General features: G+C 38.4%; 1 protein-coding gene across 5 annotated transcripts in view; it reads left to right on the top strand.

Annotated features, from left to right (window-relative positions):
- Positions 1-20,665, top strand: part of STAT4 (signal transducer and activator of transcription 4) — a 92,990-nt gene that overhangs the window by 31,919 nt on the left and 40,406 nt on the right. The window contains exon 1 of one of the 5 annotated variants that reach the window (XM_046019321.1): positions 12,303-12,322. The exons of the other annotated variants lie outside the window; for them this stretch is intronic. The gene's annotated coding sequence lies outside the window, so the exon portion shown is untranslated. Of the gene's footprint in view, positions 1-12,302; positions 12,323-20,665 lie in introns of those variants that run through there. 5 annotated transcript variants of the gene reach the window in all.

Below are 20,665 nucleotides of genomic sequence, written 5' to 3'. Positions count from 1 at the left end.
GAGGGACCCAGTGCCATCGAAAAGTTAAACAACAGAGAATGTGTTTAAATGTCTCCCTCCCCCGTTACAGAGAGAGTTCTGGAGGGGCACGGAAGCCTGGTCCGAGTTCCAGGTCGGCCTCTGACAAGGTAAATGACCCAGGCGACCCAGGGAGGCCCTCTGCCTCGAGGACGCGCAGTTCTCCTATCCGTGAGCTCGTGCTTCACAGTACCTGTCGGGCCCAAAATTGCTTGGAAGAGAACGAACCGGGATCAGTGAGGACAGACACACCAAACCCAGAACTTCACAGAGAGACAGTTTTCAGTGATCCTTGTGGCATGAACGCCTGAAGGAGGACTCTTCCTCTTTGACAGGCAAAGGGAAAATATTCTGGCTTCCCTCCTTCTCTCTCAAAAAATATTTAATCATACTTCATGTTTCTATGAAAAGCTCGAATTTTCATCAAAGCTACTAGAATTCCCTTTCAGCCTCTGTTCTTTATTCATAAGATGGAGACAGTTCCCCCTGCCCCTCAGGAGCGCCTCCCCAGGCCGAGAGAACCCCGGGAAGTCCGTGACAGGACTCAGCAAACTCCGGGTGCTCCGGTGCTCAACTAAGAACGCTCCTTTCCTCAGCGACAGAAACACGCTCTCACATTGCTAAAACTCGCCAGTGTGTGAATAATTCAGATAGGTAGAGTGTCTGATAAATAGGAAAGTAAACAAAGCTAATATTTTTGTCATTTTCCATTTGAAACCCGGAGGTTTCTGTTTTTGCCAAATGGAAAAAGATGCGTCGTGCTTGCAGTTGTATTTTCCCACATAGTTTAGTAGACATGGAAAATTCAATTAAGAAAGATGGTTTTGTTAGCGAGTCTCTATCAAATTTTTAAGGGCAACTACCCCGTTTTAGAATTTTAGGGGAGTTTCCATCAGTGAATCGCACTTGTTTTGGCTGTGACCTTTTGGCTGGTTGAAACCTGTCAGGTCTGACCACAGAATCATGGTCCCAGGGCACATGTTTGCTCCCTCTAACCTATTCATCACCCATATTTTGCTGATGCTGCCCAAAAGATTTCCTTTTGTTTAAGTGAGAAAAATTCATCTGCTTAGCTTTAAATAACTTGCACGCATGAATTTAAGTGAAACAAACCATAGTTCACCTGCCCCACGTGGTCTTCCCTCTCCGCCTCCGGCTCTTCATTCCACAACGACTGACGTGTCCTAACACTCTAAAATCAGTCTCTGCGCCTGTTTCTCCAAGTAACACGTAAGTGAAAAACATACATTTCCCAGAGGATATTCATCTAGAACAATACCGTAACTACCATTACATGTATGGCTATGTGTTCTCCATCTTCCCAAATAAGTTCCCTGATGTCTGGTTGTGTCTCTTTAAGTTCAGCAATGAACAATCTCTTTATTTCAACCTTGGTATGGCTTCATAAATTGAAGGATTACTTTTTGGGGAACATGGAAATGACCTCTTTTTGTAAAGTATGGTCATTAACAAAGAGACATTCTATAGAAACTGGAGCTCTTCAGCCTGTAGAAATTTGGGGGATTTCCCCACATAATAAGCACTTGCTGGAAAACCAAGCTGCCGTGATTCTCTTCCTGTGGCCATCCAGTAGAACAGCAGGAAGGGATGGTAACACCTGGATTGAAACCTTGAAAAACAAATCATGTTTTGAATACTTTCACTTAGCCTGGGTAAACTGAAGCCACACACAGTGACCTTAAGAAAAAATACATCAAAACCACAACATGGCAAAAAAATGTAAAAGCAATAGCATAATGTTACATGCACATGCGTTCGTGAGTCAGATTGCCTAGGTTGCCTCCTGGCTCTGGTTGACCAGCTAAGTCCTTCTTAGTCCCTCTGTTCCTTGCTCTCCTTATCTTCCCCATCAAATGGGAGAGCGAAGTGCTGTGCCCTCATCACTGGATTGCTGGAGAGCTAGAGCACAAAATGCCTATAGAGCACGGTTCCTGGCCTTCATAAAGCCCTTAGTAAATATTCCTTCATATACAGCATCTAGAACTGAAGATAAGTGACATGTTTCTTTAAGACTGGGAGCAGGCAAGCACCTGGATGGCTCAGTTGGTTAAGCGACTGCCTTCGGCTCAGGTCATGATCCTGGAGTCCCAGGATCGAGTCCCACTTCGGGCTTCCTGCTCCGTCTCCTTCTCCTGCTCACCTCTCTCCTCCCATGCTCTCTCTCTCTCATTCTCTCTCTCGCTCTCTCTAATAAATAAATTTAAAAAAAAAGATTGGTAGCAGGCAGAAAAATTACAAGGAATAAGGATGATTTGATGGGTTTCAGCCCATAAACTGGTTTTCAGCATATATTGAGACCAACACACCGGGTTTAGCCCTGGGGATAAGAGGATGACCGTCACTGCAAAGAGATCAAAAGAACAAGAAGTTAAATCTCTGAAGCTTTTAAACATTTTTCATCTTAGTGACCTCCCCGGACACTACATTAAAAAAGCGTATATTTTGTCCAGTCGCAAGTTTCTACTGCTGAGGTTGAATGTAGAGATGTATTTAAATTCAGTAAAACACCGACTGGTATCAACTCCAGGATCGCTTGTCCCGACTCGCTGGGTATGTCCCCGAGCACTGACATGTCGCGTTTTCAGACAGCAACATCCTCGCGCAGTTCAGTTCTCTCGATCTTTCTCACCCAGAGGGTTCCAGGAGGGCCCCCACAGAAAAATGAGCGTTTTCCACATTCTGTGCTGTGCTTCACAGGATCTGGTCTAATTCAAATGCGGGGCACAGGCGCGCTGTCACAGGGGTGCAGTTTCGCTCTGGTCTTGAAGGATGTGTGTGTATTTTGCCTAAAATGATTTGTTGACTCGTGTGTACTTTTTTTCAGAAAGCTCCTTGAATTGGACACATTTTAATTTTTTTTCTAAGCAGCCAGTAAACCATGAAACTTAAACAGAATTAGGCATGTGTTTTGATTTGTCTTCTGCTCTGCCAAGTTGGAAGAGTTCCCAGTACCAAGTGATTTATTTGCAAACAAAACTGCAAAAGCGCAAATGAGACCCCAGGGGTTATGAGTTCTCTTGTAATATCTGTGTTCTGATGGATGGCTAATTACTTTTGGCTTGAGACAGGTTGATAGCAAAACAAAAATTAAGAGACCTAGCATTCTAACGCCATTTAATCCAGCTCTGAGTGTTACCAATGATTCCATTGAGGCCACAGTGACCTGACTGAAATCCTCTGCCAGTAACAGAAAGCCGATCATCCGACCATCTTCCTCCTGCTCTTTCTCCCACAATTTGCACAGGAAACACCAATGATACACCCACAGACTCAGACCATCACAAGCCCCCCACGCTGACGCCAGCACTACCCCTCTCCAGAAGTTAGCGGAGATTTATTGTCCATTCATGTCTACGAGCGAGGTTCATTAAACACTATATTTAGAAACAAGGAACAACCTAAATGTCTATAAGAGGAAAATGGTTCCACAGATTTTGCCTGGGGAGATAATCTAGTAGTTTAACCTTATTTAACACCATGTTTTTGAAGACTATATAATGAAATGGAAAAATAATTCTGGTGTGTTATTTACTAAATGAAAACTGTAGAATACACACTTACATCTCAATTTTACATCATACTATACATATCTTTAAAATAATTTTAAAAATCTGGAAGGAAAAACATAAAAATGTTAATGATGCTTATCTTTAGTGGGTAAAATTTGGGATGATTTTTATATCTCTATGTATACTTTTCCTATGTTTTATATATTTTATTCATTGGATATGGTTATATTTATAATCTGGAAGATGAAGAGTTCTATCTCAAGCAATCCAATGTATTCATCATCAACTGGAAGAAGGGAGCTGTACAAACTATATTTTTTTCTTTTAAAGAATATGTCAGCATGAATACGATGCATAATATATGTGCCATCCACTCATAACTTTGGCTTGGGTAGGAAAGTGTGAAGGCTTTGGCTTTTATTTTGAAATGAGAACCACCAGACAGCTTTGGTAGATGAGTGGCTTGACCCAACTTAGATTTTAACAAGATTGCTCCGGTGACCATGTTTAGCCAGGCCAAAGAAGGATGGTAGTGGTAGACAAGGTAGTGAGAGGAGGTATTTCAGCTCGTTATACATTACAGAGTTAGAGCTTGGATTTTAAAAAGTATTTTCCCACAACTATTCTTTATTGTGTGGTGATTTAAATATGTCTTATATATATATATTTTATAAACCAAGTCTGCTTTTACCTTTCCTTTTCCGACACCTGCTCCCTACTCACAGTTGCTCTGTCTCCATGGAGGATAACCAAGGTTTCAGATGATGAATTTCAAAGATTCATCAAGGCAAATAGATTGAAATTAAAAATTCAAAAGCATAATAGGAAAAGAAGGAGATGGTACCTAAGACCAGAAGTGTTTCTCAGGAGAGAAAAAGAGAAACTGGAGTAGAATTAAATTTGTGTTGGACACAGGAAAGGATAGAATTGATACCACAAATAATAAATGGGCAACGTGGAAGGCACACTTGAAGCACACAATGTAGGGAAGTGCAGGAAAATAGTATATGGAAATCAGAGGCAGAAGGCCCAACACACAAGTAATTAAATAGACCAAAACAAATGAAACAAAAGTAACAATCAAAAATATATTCTGGAGGCATCTGGCTGGCTCAGTCGGTAGGGCATGCAACTCTTGATCTCTTGATCTCAGGGCTATGAGTTTAGAGGGACTATGGTTAGAGGGACTACTTAAAACAAAACAAAACAAAACATATATGTATGGAATATAGCATATAAATATATATGGGATGTAGTGTGTGTGTGTGTGTGTGTGTATACTCTAGAAGAATACTTTTCTGGGTTGCCAAAACAACAACAACAACAACACCCAAACAAACAAAAAAAAAACCACCTGAAGGTAGAGTATGGAGATTTAATGAAGTTCTGCTACATCCCCTATTCTGACATGGAATTTCAAAAGCTTGCCTTTTACTCCAGAACTAGAAATGAGGTCTCAATCACAATGTCATGCAGCCGTGGTGTCTTGTGATGAGTGCAAGTGAAAATGGCAGAATTAGAGAAGGAGCCCCTGGGAATTGTGCATAACCCGCCCACACTCTCAATGCCACAACGCACAGGGAGAGAGCAGGTCTGAAGGTGAACGCACCCACCAGTGGCTACAGTGGAAACACAGTGGAGAACCACTATGTGCAAAAACAACTTCTGATAAAATCAAAGGTTATTGCTAGAAGCATGTCAAACTATCTGGTCACCTTCCAAAAATAATGGAGAATGTGAAAGGAAAGAAGTATGGATTGCATAGTGCAAGACAGGCAAAGGAAGGAGAAAGGCAGGTGACAAAGTAAAACGAAATCTATTAAATGCAGCAATGAATCCAACTGGGTTAAGCTCTCTTTAAAAACAAGAAGATTTTCACTTCGAATCCAGACAGAAAATTCAATAACACACTATTTACAAGCAACCCCTAAAATGAGGCTTCCGAAGAGTTAAGTGAAAGTCAAGGCAAAGATCTATCCAGCAGATGCAGACAGAAGGAAAGCACAGTCACTATGTATGATGTGATAATAACATAAAATAGAAATGAGATCAAATAGCTGACTTTTCTTTAGCATTAAGGACATATGACATCTCATTTAATCCTCACGGTGGTGAGAGGTTGTTAGGCAGTGTCAAATTCCAGTCCAAAAGCAGTCATCAGGACAAATATGATATGACTGTAAGAGACAATTTTAAATGAGCATCTACCATTCACAGGTCAGTATGCAACAAAGCATTTTGAATCAACACGTGAAGCAGAAGTTATAATAAGCGCAAGATATGAGATACGTCAAGTAGTCACGGGACACTTCAAGACAATTTTCTCCATTTCTGACTTACCAAATAGGCAAAAACAAATGAACAAGATCTAAGTGCTATCATTTAGTGAAGTCAGTTTAACAATATTTCACAGCATTTTAATGGTGAAAATTGCAAATCTAAATGTCAACAGTGGAGAATTTATTAAAAGAATCAGACTAGGACTAGGATAACCATTTAACAGCTATTAAAATGATATTATAGATGGATATTGCACAGTTAAAATGCTAAAGAAATGATATTGTATATGTTTAATGACATTATTATCAATTAAATGGTAAAGCAGATACATAATGGGATGTGCTCTGAATTTTATTTTTTTAAAGTGTGTGTAAACGTATGTAAATGTACACACAGAGAAAATAAACTGGGCACATCAAAATATTGACATCAGTTATCTCTCGATGTTGTGATTATGGGTGATTGTATTTTCTCACTGGTTTTTCCCACTTGAAAATTCTCTTCAAAGGGTATTTTGCCTCTGCAATCAGAGAAAAACATAAATGACCTTTGTTTAATGATTGAGTGTGATCTTACAAACATCCCACTCGATTCCCACAACCAAGGAGAGAAAGGGTACAGATTTTACAGGGGATGAAATCAAGGCTCAGAGAGGTAATGTAGCTTCTTTTTTTTTTTTTTTTTTTTTAATGTCATAGTAAGTGGCTGGACAGGGGTAAAACCCTGACTTCTGACCTCAAATTCTAAGGACTTTCCAGGACATTCTTCTGGGTAAACCATGTCTCCACAAAGGCCTTGTACAAATGCTGCTGGCTCAGTATGTCAAATGACTGAGATCCTGAGGTAATAAAATAGAGAAACCTATTCAGTTAATAGGATTTTGCGTCCAAGCCGATAGGAGAGAGTGGCTGTATTTAATTAGCTCTACGTGAGCAGGAAACCAAGGGAATGAGATCCCATGTATTGATGGAAGCCGGAAGTGGAAATAGTCATGGAAGCCAGAGCTGGTCAGCTTCACAGTCTTTGTCACCAAGGGACAAATTCCACCTGGTTAGCATCTTTCCTAGAGGTGCCCTGATAGAAAAAGATGCTCTAAACATAAAGATGTTAGTGTGGCTTGCGTTGTAGGCCAGGCTAAAGACCAGTTGAAGTGTCACCCTGGGTGCCTGGAAGCCAAAAGGAGGATTCATTGTTACAGAACTGGGTCTGCGACCTGGCTTCCTGTTCATGGTTGAGTGATAGCTCATTCGTGCCCTCACTTCCCATTATTTATGGACAACTAGCATTTTCTCAATTTCCTTTCTCTCAGTCGCTGGATAGGTTGTATTGATACTTCTGCTGTAGTTCAAAATAGATTGCAGATTTTTGTTCAATGTATACCTTACAGGGCCACTTTGAGGGTTGCTTTGTACATGTCAGCAATCTTCAGAGAATGGTTATATTTCTTCATATTGGAATGATTTTTCCGATTTTGCTTTAGGAGTTCTAATTTTCACCCAATGCGTAAATTAATAAAAGTTTTTACTAATGGAATTTTTGTTGGGAGAATAGTTTTTACATTTCTTCCCAACTGCTTAATAATACAAATCTTTGTAAATATTCAAACAATGAAAAGTCTGACACTAAAAATCCCCTGAAATTCCATCAAAATAAGATAACCACAATGAACATTTTGGTCACTGCCTTCTCATACCTTTACTGAGTACACACTCATATAATTTACCATAAATTAGGTATTATATATATGCTGCTTTTTTATTGTAAACTTTTTTCTTTTTTTCCCCTTTTCTCCATCCATGCCATGACCTCCAAAGATATCATTGATAACCAATGGGTGTTCCTCCATACCTATTCCTGATTACTTAAATAAAATGGGAAAATGTACAATTTATCCCCATTTGTATCATGTGTGTGTCTATGGAATTTTGTAAATGGGAAAGTCGAGATTTTGTCATTTACAAAAATGAAGTTTTATTATTCATTTTTCTGCTTTCCAAAGTTTACATAAAGGAATCTCTATATTTTAATGGTAACAAATTTTCCGTGGTGTGGATGTGCCCCAGTTTATTGAGCCATTCCTGTTAGGTGGGCAAACACTTTACCTCCGGGTTTTCTCGATCATAAACGGTGTTGTAACAAATAACCTTGTGCATGCATTCTTATGGGCTCATGCTCTTCTTTTTGTGGGCTAGATTCCTAGAAATGGGCTTGCTAGGGAAAGGCATAAGTATTTTAAATTTCAGGAGGTAGCGTCAGATTGCTTTCCAAATAGGTTGTAAAATTTACATTTCCCTCAGTACAGAGTATGGGGCTCCTCTGCCCCGTAGCTCCATTAACAGTAGGTATTTTCTTTTTTTCATTTTTGCCTACCTGATGGTTGAGAAATAATGTATCTCTTTCTATCTTACATGTGCTTCTCTCTGACTGGGCTGGGCATTCTTTCTTACATTTATTGGTTATTTGGATGTCTTCTGTCATTCTCCTATTTGCTTTGTTCTCTTGGGCTTTCTCATCAATCAAAGGATTCTTGATATATTAGGAATAAACCCATGCTTACATGGTCAATTCATCTATGACAAAGGAGGCAAAAATATACAGTGGAGAAAAGACCGTATTTTCAATAAATGTTGGGAAAACTGGACAGCCGCATACAAAAGAATGAAATGGAACCACTTTCTTACACCATACACAAAAATACAAAATGTATGAAAGACCTAAATGTGAGACCTGAAACCATAAAATTCTGAGAAGAACACATAGGCAGTAATTTCTTTGACATCAACTAAAAAAATTTTTTTAGTTATGTCTCCTGAGGCGAGGGAAACAAAAGCAAAACTAAACTATTGGGACTACATCACAATAAAAAGCTTTTTCGCAGCAAAGGAAACCTCCAACATGACAATGTACTGAATGGAAGAAGATACTTGCAAATGATAAATCTGATACTGGGTTAGCAGCCAAAATATATAAAGGGCTTATAGAACTCAACACTGAAAAAACAAATAAATCCAATTTGAAAATGGGCAGAGGACCCTAGTAGACATGTTTCCAAAGAAGACATAGAGAAGGTAACAGATGCATGAAAAGATGCTCAACATCACTAGTTATCAGGGAAATGGAAATCAAACCCACAATGAGGTATCACCCCACACCTGTCAAGAAACAAGTGTTGGTGAGGATGTGGAGAAAAAGGAAGCCTTGTGCAGTGTTGTGGGAATGTGATTTGGTGCAGCCACAATGGGAAACAGTGTGGAGGTTCTTCAAAAAATGAAAATGAGAAGTACAATACAATCCAGTAATTTCACTACAAAGAGAATGAGAACACTAATTCAAAAGGATGTACACACCTCTGTGTACTGCAGCATCGGTCATAAATGCCAAGATATGGAAGCAACCGGTGTGTCCATCCATAGATGAATGGATAAAGAAGAAGTGGTGTAAATAGACAGTGGAATATTATGCAGCCATTAAAAAGGAATGAGATCTTGCCATTTGCCACAATGTGGATGGACCTAGAGGGTATAATGTTAAGTGAAACAAGTCAGAGAAAGAAAGATAAATACCACATGATTTCAGTCACATGTGGAATTTAAGAAACAAAACAAATGAACAAAGTAAAAAAAAAAAGACAAAAAAACCTCAGACTGTTAAATAGAGAATAAACTGGTGGTTGCCAAAGGCATGTGTGTGGGTGGATAGATAGATACATATATACATACATACATACTATTGTGATGAGTGCTGAAAAATGCATAGAATCGTTGAAACATTATACTGTACACTTGAAACTAATATAACATTATGCTAATTATACTTCAATAAAAAATGTTTAGTATTTTTAAAAGTATCTTTCAGGGTAAATAGCTCTTTCATATGAGTTACTGATATTTTCCTTAGTCTGTCATATGTCTTTTGGCTTTATGATATCTTTTTCCATACAAAAATTATCCAAATATACTGAAAAACCCATCTTTTTAAATATAGTTTCTGGGGATCCTACTGTGGTTAAAAGTCTCCCAACTCTTGAATTATGTGTGTTTTCCTAAATTTTATTCTAGCATTTAAAAAAAATTAAGTCTTCAATCTAGATAGAATTCTTCTCAGAGATACCCAACTTTCTTTTCTGGATCGATACAGGCTGGTATACCAGACAGATTTTTTTTTTAAAATAATCATTTTTCTCCCACTGAACTGAGATACCACCTTTCATATGTTAATTTTCTCATGATTATTTTCCACCACACTCTGGTATATTCTACTAATTAGTTATATGTCAGTACTATTGATTTTAATGAATATTTATGATTTAGAAATACTGTACACTCCATAGTATATGGGAAGTCCTCCTCCCCCCAACATGGAGACAATGACCTGGTGGTTAATTGATTGGAAGCACGCACTGGTGTCCGATTGAATCCTGGCTTCAAGTTACTTCACATCTCTCAGTTAACCTATCTGTAAATTGGGATGATAATATTTATTACAAACAGTTGTTGTGAGGATTAAATGAAGCAAAACAAACAAAAAAAAAACACTTAGAAAACTTCCTGACATATTTTAAGCACTAAAAAATTAGCCTTTACAGTTTCTTAACTGTTGTGCAACATTTCTTTCGTATGAACGTTATTGACCCTTCCCTTCAACCTAAACCCTCTGAAAGCAACTCTTCTAGGTCTTAATTCAATTACATTAAATGTATTTTGGGACATCTAACATTTTGGGACAATTAACATTTTTATGATACTATGTATCACATCCTGGAATTCTGGTATGTTTATCCTATGTTATGTTTTTAATTTATGCACTCTTAGATCTCATTGATCTTTTTTCATTTTTATTTTTTAAAAATTTTAGTTATTAGAGATAGTGCATACACAAGCTGGGGGAACAGCCAGCAGAGGGAGAAGGAGAAGCAGGCTCCCTGCTGAGCAAGGAGCCAGACGTGGTCTTGATTCCAGGACCCCAGGATCATGACCTGAGTCGAAGGCAGACATTTAACTGACTGAGCTACCCAGTCACCCCTTAGATCTCATTTATAGTCTTCAATCTGATGCTAGTTTATTTCAGATGACTTGAACATTTCTTGTTAAATTTATTCCTAAGTTTTAAAAATTATTCTTCTTATTATTCTGATTGTAACATTTCCCCCATTTCCAGTTCTAGAGGGTTATTGCCAGTGTAGGAAAAAAACATGTCATCTTGTTTATTCATTCTAGAACATTTTAACAGTCTCTTGTTTTTGCTGTGCATACAGTTATATCATCAGCACAGAGATGTGTGTATACCTTCTTTACCAAGATTGACATTTAATATTCCATTTTCCTGTCTTTATAGTCTAGTCTAAATACTCTGTAATTGTGACAATGATGTATCCTTGTTATCACAAGAGAAGTGGCAGGATGACCCAAGGATCTCACCAGACATAAGCCCAGGACACTGATTCCTTTACCATCAATAAAAGATGTGTCTTACCATACAGAAAGCAGGAGATTCAGCTTGGGTATGAACCCATTCATGGAAAGTCCTCATGGTTCACGTCTCCCCAGGGCAGCCTCACCACCAATGATACTGGTCAACCAGGGTGAGGATCCCATCAGACCTTTGAGAAGCAACATTGCCGTCTCCTAAAGTATTTCATACCTGCTGTCCTCTTCCAAGTGCTCTCAAGACTCTGGTTTCATCTTCCAGGCTACTAGGGACACGTGACTAATAAAAACTCCAGGAGGATTTAAAGACAGAGGCTTAGGGGTGCCTGGGTGGCTCAGCCAGTTGAACGTCCCACTCTTGATTTCGGCTCAGGTCATGATCTCAGGGTCGTGAGATCCGGCCCCACCTCAGGCTTTGTGCTCAAGTAGGGAGCCTGCTTAAGGCACTCTCTCCCTCTCCCTCTGCCCCTCGCACCCCCTCAAAAAAATAAATACATGAATAAGATAAAATAAAAATAAATTTTAAAAAAAAAGAAAGAGGCCTTTACAAACACAGAGATTGAGTAATAGGCTTTTTCTATTATTATCTCAGTTCGGAGTTTAATTTTGTCACCTCATCATTTGATCTTTCAACATACATTTACAAAGTTCCTGGAAAGGGACACCTCTTTCAGGATTAATCTTGAAGAAGACCAAGCCCCACTTTTGAAAGATACGGAGTCTAGATGGGGAATCAGACACAGAACTAAATAACTGCCTTGTGAGAGGCTTTACAATACAAGTAGATATCAGGATGTGTGCAGGGTCTGGAATTTTATCCTCCTTTCAAGCTAACAAGTGAGCTTTTTGTTTTCATAGGTGTTAAAAAGAGACATGTCTCTGGACCAGAGACAGCAACTTGATTATTCACAGCAAAAGCAGGGGTCTGAGCTTCATGTTTATCTGCGTCGGTTCCCCCACCTGCCCCGAGTCCTGGGGTGAAGCCCTGGGCCCGTCATGGTTGTCTGCACACTCAGTGGATTGTATTACAGGAGAACACCCAACTTGAGGAATTCCCTGTTTTTATAGGTAGGCAAAGCAAGCCCGCTCTTTACCTAGGACAACCAAGACCGTGTCTAAGGTTGCTTGCCGGAAATACAACCCTGAAAGATGAGTAAAGAATGGCCGGGGTCTTGCCATCTTGCCATTTCCAGCAAGATCATGCAGGGACACCCAGGGTCCATGTGGCATAACTGCCAGAGGTATTAAGACCCCCGTTGTCTCAGGAAGTGATTTAATAATCTTCTAATCAAATATATGCTCACTTTCTATTGGTTTGTTTACTTTTCCCCTGTGGCTAGCTACCTTGAGGTTTCAATAAAGCATGGTTAGTCCTTGAAGAGATTTATCATTGAAGCTATTATAATTTCCAGGGAAAATAAAATTAAATGCAGCTGTGGCTCAAGGGGGTTGGTTAAATAAAGAAGGAATGCATTTTTTGAAATGCAGTAATGATTTGGCATGGTCATCTTTTATAGAATAAATACATCTAGATTTGAAGGGTTTCTTCTACCTAACTTCCCATTTCTATGACTTTCCACAAATGACATAACCTCTGGGCTTCCTATGTACCTTTCAGGTTATTGTCAGCATTAAAAACAAAGCTTATGAAGTCCCCTGAATACAATGGGTATTCAGTAAATGGCAGGTTCTATTATTGTTATGTTCAAACATATAAATGGTAAGTAGAGTTTGTTAACATCTATCTTGTGTTCTTCCTGTCATTTTGAGTGAAGCAGTTCATTTATCTCTTAATTACAAGGCTGTGAATTCCCAAGAAGCATTGAATTTAAGTCATCATAATTATCTAAGCGCCTCTTTTTCTCCAGCTTTCAAAGTTTCAAAACCAACAGTCAATGTTTTAAAAAAAACCTTTCCATAAATCAAGCAAAGAGAAAGATCTGACATGAAGTATGTATGTATAATTTATCATTCTTGTTTAATTTTAATCATAAAAGTAACACATGCTCAAAATTTTCAAAAATTCTAATAATGCCAAATAATTGAGGTAAAAGTGAAAATTTCCATTCCCCCAGTCCCATTTCCCTGAGGATAATCATTAGAGTTTGATGTGTTCCTCCAGGTTTTTCCTATGTGTACAAAGAGTAGTGTTAATTATTTTCTTCCAAAGATTGTATGAATTATGCTCAGGTGAAAGCACTATATTATTATATCTAATCGCTAGCTTGTGGGTTTTTTTTTTATTCAAAGCAGCTTTTAGTGTGTTTATGTTCATGCACAAGTTAGTCCTAAAGAAATGACAAGAAAGTCCCGACTCTTTAACGTTCTGAAAGCCCCAAATACATAGTCTTCCTTTTTCTGGAGTATTTTATTCATGTAAATATATTTTCTCAAGCATAACACAGTCCTCATTGTCTTTATAATCAGAATTTTCATTCATTTCTGTGAAACCAATAGGAAGATTTTTATCTTCTATTTGACTTACCTTTTGTGAGCTTTAAACTTTCCTAATATCCCCAAGAGGCAACAAGAAAACTCCTATGTTTATAGAGTGCTTTACAAGTTACAAAGCTCTTCCTCAAACATCTGCCATGCTTTTCTGGTGACTCTATGATAAGGGTTAAGCATTATTATCTCAACTGACTAATAGGACTATTAAAGTAATGAAGGTTAAAAAGTGATTTGCCAAAAAAAAAAAAAAGTGATTTGCCTCAGGTCACACAGCCAGTACAGGTCACACAACTAGTACAACCACAAACCCAGGTCCCTCAGTTTATTAGAGAGCTCTCTGGCTCCTTTGCAGAGCAATTGTCCAGAATGAGTTGAGCCTTCACAGATGTAGAACATGGCTCAAGAAATATACTCGGAATTTGTAGAGGACATTCTTGATTCCTTTAAGTGTTTTCTTTTCATTGAAAAAATAAGCTAAGACAAGCTTTATATACCTGCAGATAATTTTTAGCTAGTTTTTTTTTTTTAGGATGGATGTATAATTATCAGCATAAATAGAAATAAGGCGTTGATCATTTCTATCCAAGGAGACTGTATACCTCACTACTCTGTTATCAAGACAATCTTTGTGGTGATGAGTGGATTCAAAACTAACTGAACAAGAAAGGCAGACAACTCTATTCATTTGAATTTTTTCATTCCTGGCAAGAGAAATAGCATAAGGATATGTGAGAACTATGACTTCAATAAGATGATTAAAAAATAGGCTTGATTTTTTTTTTTTTAGAGCAGTCTTAAGTTTACCGAAAAACTGAGTGGAAAGTACAGAGAGTTCCCGTCTACTCCCTTAGCCTCCCCTCACCTCTGCCAGAGAGTTTCCCCTGTCATTAGTATCTTGCATTCAGAGTGGCGTGTTTGTTACAGCTGATGAATCAATAATACATTATCATTAAAGTCTATTGTGTACGTTAGGGTTCACTCTTTGTATTACACAGTTCTGTGGGTCTTACATGCAGAGTCCTATATCCATCATTACAGTCTCCTTTAGAAAAGTTTTTCTGCCCTAAAATCCCGTGTTCCACCTATTCATCCCTTATTCCCTCCCTGCTCCCCAACTCTTCGCAACCACTGATCCTTTTTCTATCTCCATAGTTTTGCCGTAGAGTACATGGCCTTTTAACGTTGGCTTATTTCATTTAGCAATGGTTTTAAGTTTCCTCTTTGTGTAGCTCGATAACTCATTTCATTTTGTCACTGAATAATAATCCACCATACCGATGGACCAGTTTCTTTATCCATTCACCTACTGAAGGATATTCTGGTTGCTTCTAAGTTTTGATGGTTATGAATAAAGTGGCTGTAAACTTTGTGTGCTGGTTTTGGTGTGAGCATAAGTTTCTAATTCATTTGGGCAAATATCTAGGAGCGTGATTGCTGGATTATATGATAGGAGTATGATTAACTTTGTAAGAAGCTGTCAAACTATCTTCCAAAGTGGCTATACTACGTGAAAGTTCCTGCTACGCCAGTTCCTCATCTTTATTTGGTATAGTGTGTTTTGGATTTAACCTTTCCAACAGATGCATAGTGGTATCTCACAGTGGTTTTCATTATCATGAAAGATAATTTTTTAAATCTATTAGATTCATCTTCCTACATCTAAATCAGCCTTAAGACAACTAAATCAGCTCATGTTCAAATTAGTGGGGAGGTTTTTACACCATAAACATATTCTTATGATTCTAGTGAGGAAATACTAGGTAGAAGCCATGAAGAAAAACCATGTGCTCAGAATAAAGGGAAGGAAATCAGCGGAGAACATATTGTCAAGTAGAAATTGGCCAGTGTGTTTGGCACTGGTGTGGAGCAAGGATAAAAATGATTTAACAGCAGTATTTGGGATGATAAAAGGGAAGAGAGTTAATTGGCAACCAAAAGTGTGTAGTAGATTGCAGATTGCCAATAAAAATATGAACGAAAACATTTGACTCCGTAATTGGAGACAACTGCTTCATAACCAAGATTCCGTAGAAGAAGAAATGTCAACATTTGAGCATAGTGTGGTTGTAGGTAGTTAAAACTAATGAGAAGTCAAGATTTCTCTCATTGATGTTGGGAGAAGAGCTGATACAGCAGAGGCAGGCGATGCTCTGCCCATATCCCCTTGGCCTTCATCATTTTATTATATGTGCTGCCGAAGCGAGCACGGCCTTCATCATTTTAGTTCAATGTGGTGGAGTGTCAGCATTTACGTTTCTTTTGCTAATGGAGCTAATGAAGACAAGAATTGGTGTAGAAATACCTTATTTCCTTGAGGTGCCTGCGTGGCTCGGATGGTTAAGCGTCTGCCTTCGGCTCAGGTCCTGATCTCAAGGTCCTGGGATCGGAGCCCCGCGCCCAGCTCTCAGCTCAGTGGGGAGTCTGCGTCTCCCTCTTGTGCTTGTGCTCTCTCTCTCTCTCAAGTGAATGCATAAAATCTTAAAAAAAATAAAATAAACAACTCCATTTCCCGAAACCCTTATGTAGACAGGTCTGTCACATGTTTTTTTACTGGCTCCCAGCCCATCTTAGCCACTGACTTGAAAACACCCCCTTTTCCAGATTCCTCTTTTTCTTTGTCTCATTTACCCTCCGTCCCATAACTGTGCACTGGAATTCCTATTTCAGGATCAGCTTCTGGAGGAACCCAAGCTCAGACAGTTGTTGGTTACATGTTTCTTTAGAATCCCGCTGATTACTACTGCGTCTCTCATTCAAGCCTACCCTGAACCTTCTCCCTGTGTCTGTCCAGGGACCTATTGCTCTCATCCTGCAGTTGCCAAGTCACTGCAGCCAGGAAACAACATCTGATCATTCTTGCACAATGCAGAGGAAATTAATTAAATATAGTGTTAATGCTTCCTCATGTGTTTGCATTTTAAAGGGGATCCTTGGAGAAAGAACTCAAAGGAGTGAATGTCTAGTTGTGAATTCTGATTCTGTGCCCTCTGAATGGAGGAGATTCTTTTGAGCAAGACTTCTCACATCCTTTACCTCTGATTCTGGTACTCTCTGGACCATTTGGGAGAAAAAAAAGCAGATGAACTTTTCCCTCTTTAGTGATGAGTCAAAATTAGAAATTAGATGGAAGGGCAGAAGAAGAGGAATTTGCAGGAAAGCCAAAGAATTTAGCATAAAGCAGCAGCAAGAACAAAACATCATATTTACTAATTCTAAGACACCTTTTTTCAGCATTTTAATCTCTGAAATGAAATTGCATCGTATAATCAATAGCATCTCTTACTTATTGTGGCAAACACAATGTCCTTGTCATTGCCTGTGATGTGAAATTGGGTCACAGCTCTTCGTGTTGTTGTCACTTCCGCTGAATGATGTGCACTGTTGGCATAGCATATGTTGAGTTTAATTTGCTGTTTCAAGCGTCGTCAATATAATAGTGCTTTGGGCTTGAAACAAACAGCTATCATGTATGCAGAATGGGGTGGGAACGGATCAGCAGGGTATAAATTTGATATTTGTTAGGCAAATTATTTGTCACTGGATAGATGATCCTAAATTCCATATTTTCATGGAAAATACCAGTAAAGTGCTTTACAGGATGTAAGAAAGGAAGAAAGATGCACATGGGCAGAAGTTGTGTAATATTTTATTAGTGAGAGTCATGCAAAAGGATTGCCTGTCATACACAAAGCAACAGTGGCAAGAGAAATTGCCAAATTCCTCACAATAGGTGAATGAAATCTCAGTGTGGCAGGAAGCTAGAGTGAATGAATCATGCATTGCAAGGAATTATCTTGAAGATGTGTGATATCCATTTATCAGAAATTTCCTGCTGATTTGGAACAGAATGCATTTAACTTCCAGCATGATGCCATTGCAGACAAAGTTCAATATGTGTCCAGTCAAATAAGCAATGACTGAGATGGGAATTTGCTTTCTCTGAGGAGACAGAATTACACTGTCGATGCAAACAGATCTTTAAAGGGATCAAGAGTATGAGTTTGAGTTATGACAAGCACTGTGTCACTGAAATCTTATACCTGCCAATTGCTGAAGTTACTGCCATATTTAATTTAATTTAAGCAATGTCCAAGATGAAGAACTTCTTCAAGGATATTATTGGGAGTGGACCAAAAGGGCATGGATAATGGTTGAATGGATAGAGGACTGGTTAGAAGGCTTCTGGAAGAGACATCTAGAACCTACCATATTTTCTAGTCCTCAGTGACTTGATGAACATGTCTCTGAGCCGTTAAATAATAATTTCATCTAAATGTATAGTGATATGGTTGTTAATCATGATGACATGACTAGGCCGGTACAGTCCCTCCACGTTTCTGTCAGCAAACCATTTGAGGACCATTTGCAGGAGTGTGAGTCCTGGTTCTTGCCTGAGAATTTTCTATTAAGAACTTCTGGTAAGGTCAAGAAAGCGACAGTATCGAAACTTACAGGATGGAGACAGTAGATCTGCATACTTCGAAGAAATGCTAGCTCACCGATTCCTGATGTCCCAGAGGACATTATTTTATGGAAAAACATGAATTCCAATGAGTCTAATTTGAAAAGAGTTTCAGAAAATTTGAATTCTAAGTATGTGCAGGAGTTTCAGGAATACATTAACAAATTTACTTCACATGTATTTACCCTTTTTATGTATGCATAGTACTGCTATGTGATTTTAAATATTTATATCTCCTTAGAAACAAATCCCACCCTTTCAGTAAGTATAAGATAAAAATTCCAAGTGATAAAAAGCATTATGTCATAGTTTATATTTTTGCTTCAAAGCTAAGAGCATCGTTAAAGTTCAGTTCATGGAGGGGTCGCCTGGGTGGCTCAGTGGGTTAGGCCTCTGCCTTTGGCTCAGGTCATGATCTCAGGGTCGTGGGATCGAGCCCCGCATCAGGCTCTCTGCTCAGCGGGGAGCCTGCTTCCTCCTCTCTCTCTGCCTGCCTCTCTGCCTGCTTGTGATCTCTATCTGTCAAATAAATAAATAAATAAAAATCTTAAAAAAAAAATAAAGTTCAGTTCATGGAAGTGGAAGCTTTGACTCGCTAGCAGTATGTAAGTCTGTGTGTAACAGCACCACAAGCAGCAAAATCCACAGAACAGATTTTAATATACCTCTTCCAATGACTTGTAAAATTAATCAGGAAAAAATCCACAAGGAGGCAGAAATTTGAAAAAACAATGAACAAATGGGGTAATGAGCCTGTATAAGACATTTGCACTGAACAGACTTTGCGTTCTCCACGAGCTTATGAAAGGTCCGGAACCTGGGCCACAGAGCAAGTCTCAGTGGTTGAAGTCACTCAGAACATCTATTCTGATGAAGATGTTTAAATCTATTAAAAAAACATCGGTCTGGGTGGCTCAGTCGGCTAAGCACCTGATTCTGGTATTGGCTCAGGTCATGGTCTCAGGGTCATTAAGATGGAGCCCTACATCGGGCTCCGTGCTGGGCGTGGATCCTGCTTAATATTCTCTCTCTCCCTCTCCCTCTGCCCATAATGCCCCACTCAAGCACTCACTCTCTCTCTCTCTTTCTCTCTAAAATAAAATAAATAAATAAAATCCTTTTTTAAAAATTGGTTAAAAAAACAGAGAAGTAGAAAACCCCTATGTTTGGAAATTAACCAATGCATTTCTAAATAAGACTTAGGATGAATTTAAAACTCCGATGGAAGTTAGATGTTAGATAAAGGAGAAAATGTTACCAATATGCCCACAAGATATGATTTGCATATGTAGAAAATTCAAGAGAGTCTACAGATAAATTGTTAGAATTGTTAAGAGATATTAAAAACACATTAGAGTCAATAAGAGTTTAGCAAACTTTCTAGTTTCAAAATCAATATATGGGTGTCAAATATATTTCTACATGCCAGCACAAACAATTAGGAAAGAAAGACACTATTTATTCTGTTGTCAAAATACCAGTTATATGGAAATAAATCTAACGAAAAATGTGTAAGATCCCCATAGATAATTATAATGCTTAATAGAGAGACATTAGAGAAGACCCCAATAAATGGATTAGAATGCAATTATAAAGATGCCAAGTTCCCAAAATGTATCTAAAGATAGAGTGCCATTCAGATTCTCAGCATGGTTATGTACGTGTGCAGGCTGACAAGCTTGTCTTAAAGTTTATATGGAAATGCAAAGAAATTTACTCTAGTTGACATCAAAATTTATTATAAAGGTCTAGTAATTAAAATAGGCTGTTGACAAAACAGAGATATAATTTTAAGATGGAATGGAGTCCAGAAGCAAACCCATCCACATGTGGACCTTGACTTATGAAAGAAGTGGCCCAATAGAGCCTGGTGAAAAAACAGAATGTTCAATAAATATCGTCAGAGCTGTGTATGCATACAGAATATGTGAAAAAGACCACTCATTATTCTCAGGCTCCAAGTGAGTTACAGTCAAAGACATCACCATAAAGATTTAGCAAGAAAAAAAAACCACAAACCTCTATGACTGCAGGTTAGGGAAAGATTTTGTAAGTCATAAAAAGCACTAACCATAAAGGGAAGAACGAATAAATTTGACTTCACTAAAATAGAAACTTCTACTCATTGCCATTTGGGAAAAGACAAGCCACAGGGTAGAAGATATAAGCACTACACATGCATGAGACAAGACAGACACAACAGAAAATGTACAGTTTTCCTCTCTCGGCTGTTCTCGCCCTCCTACCAACTCACACTTGGGGTGTTTTGTTTTGTTTAGGTTTGGTTTTGGTTTTGGCTGCTTTTTTTTTTTTTTGAGTTTCATATACGTGGTAACTGAAAGGTGAACATGAGTACATCTTTGATATTTACAAAAATAAAAAGCACTAATTTGGTTTTGAATCTATAAGGATCAATTTTCTGTAAGCAGTCTTTGTCTCCTACATTTAAGGGAGGGACTCGGGAAAAATGCACAAAGGAAGTAAAAAGATAAGCCTAG

The sequence above is a fragment of the Meles meles genome, chromosome 9 (genome assembly GCF_922984935.1).
Source record: "Meles meles chromosome 9, mMelMel3.1 paternal haplotype, whole genome shotgun sequence".
NCBI lineage: Eukaryota > Metazoa > Chordata > Mammalia > Carnivora > Mustelidae > Meles > Meles meles.
The sequence above is the reverse complement of the archived record's forward strand: the minus strand, read 5'-3'. Positions and strand labels throughout refer to the sequence as shown.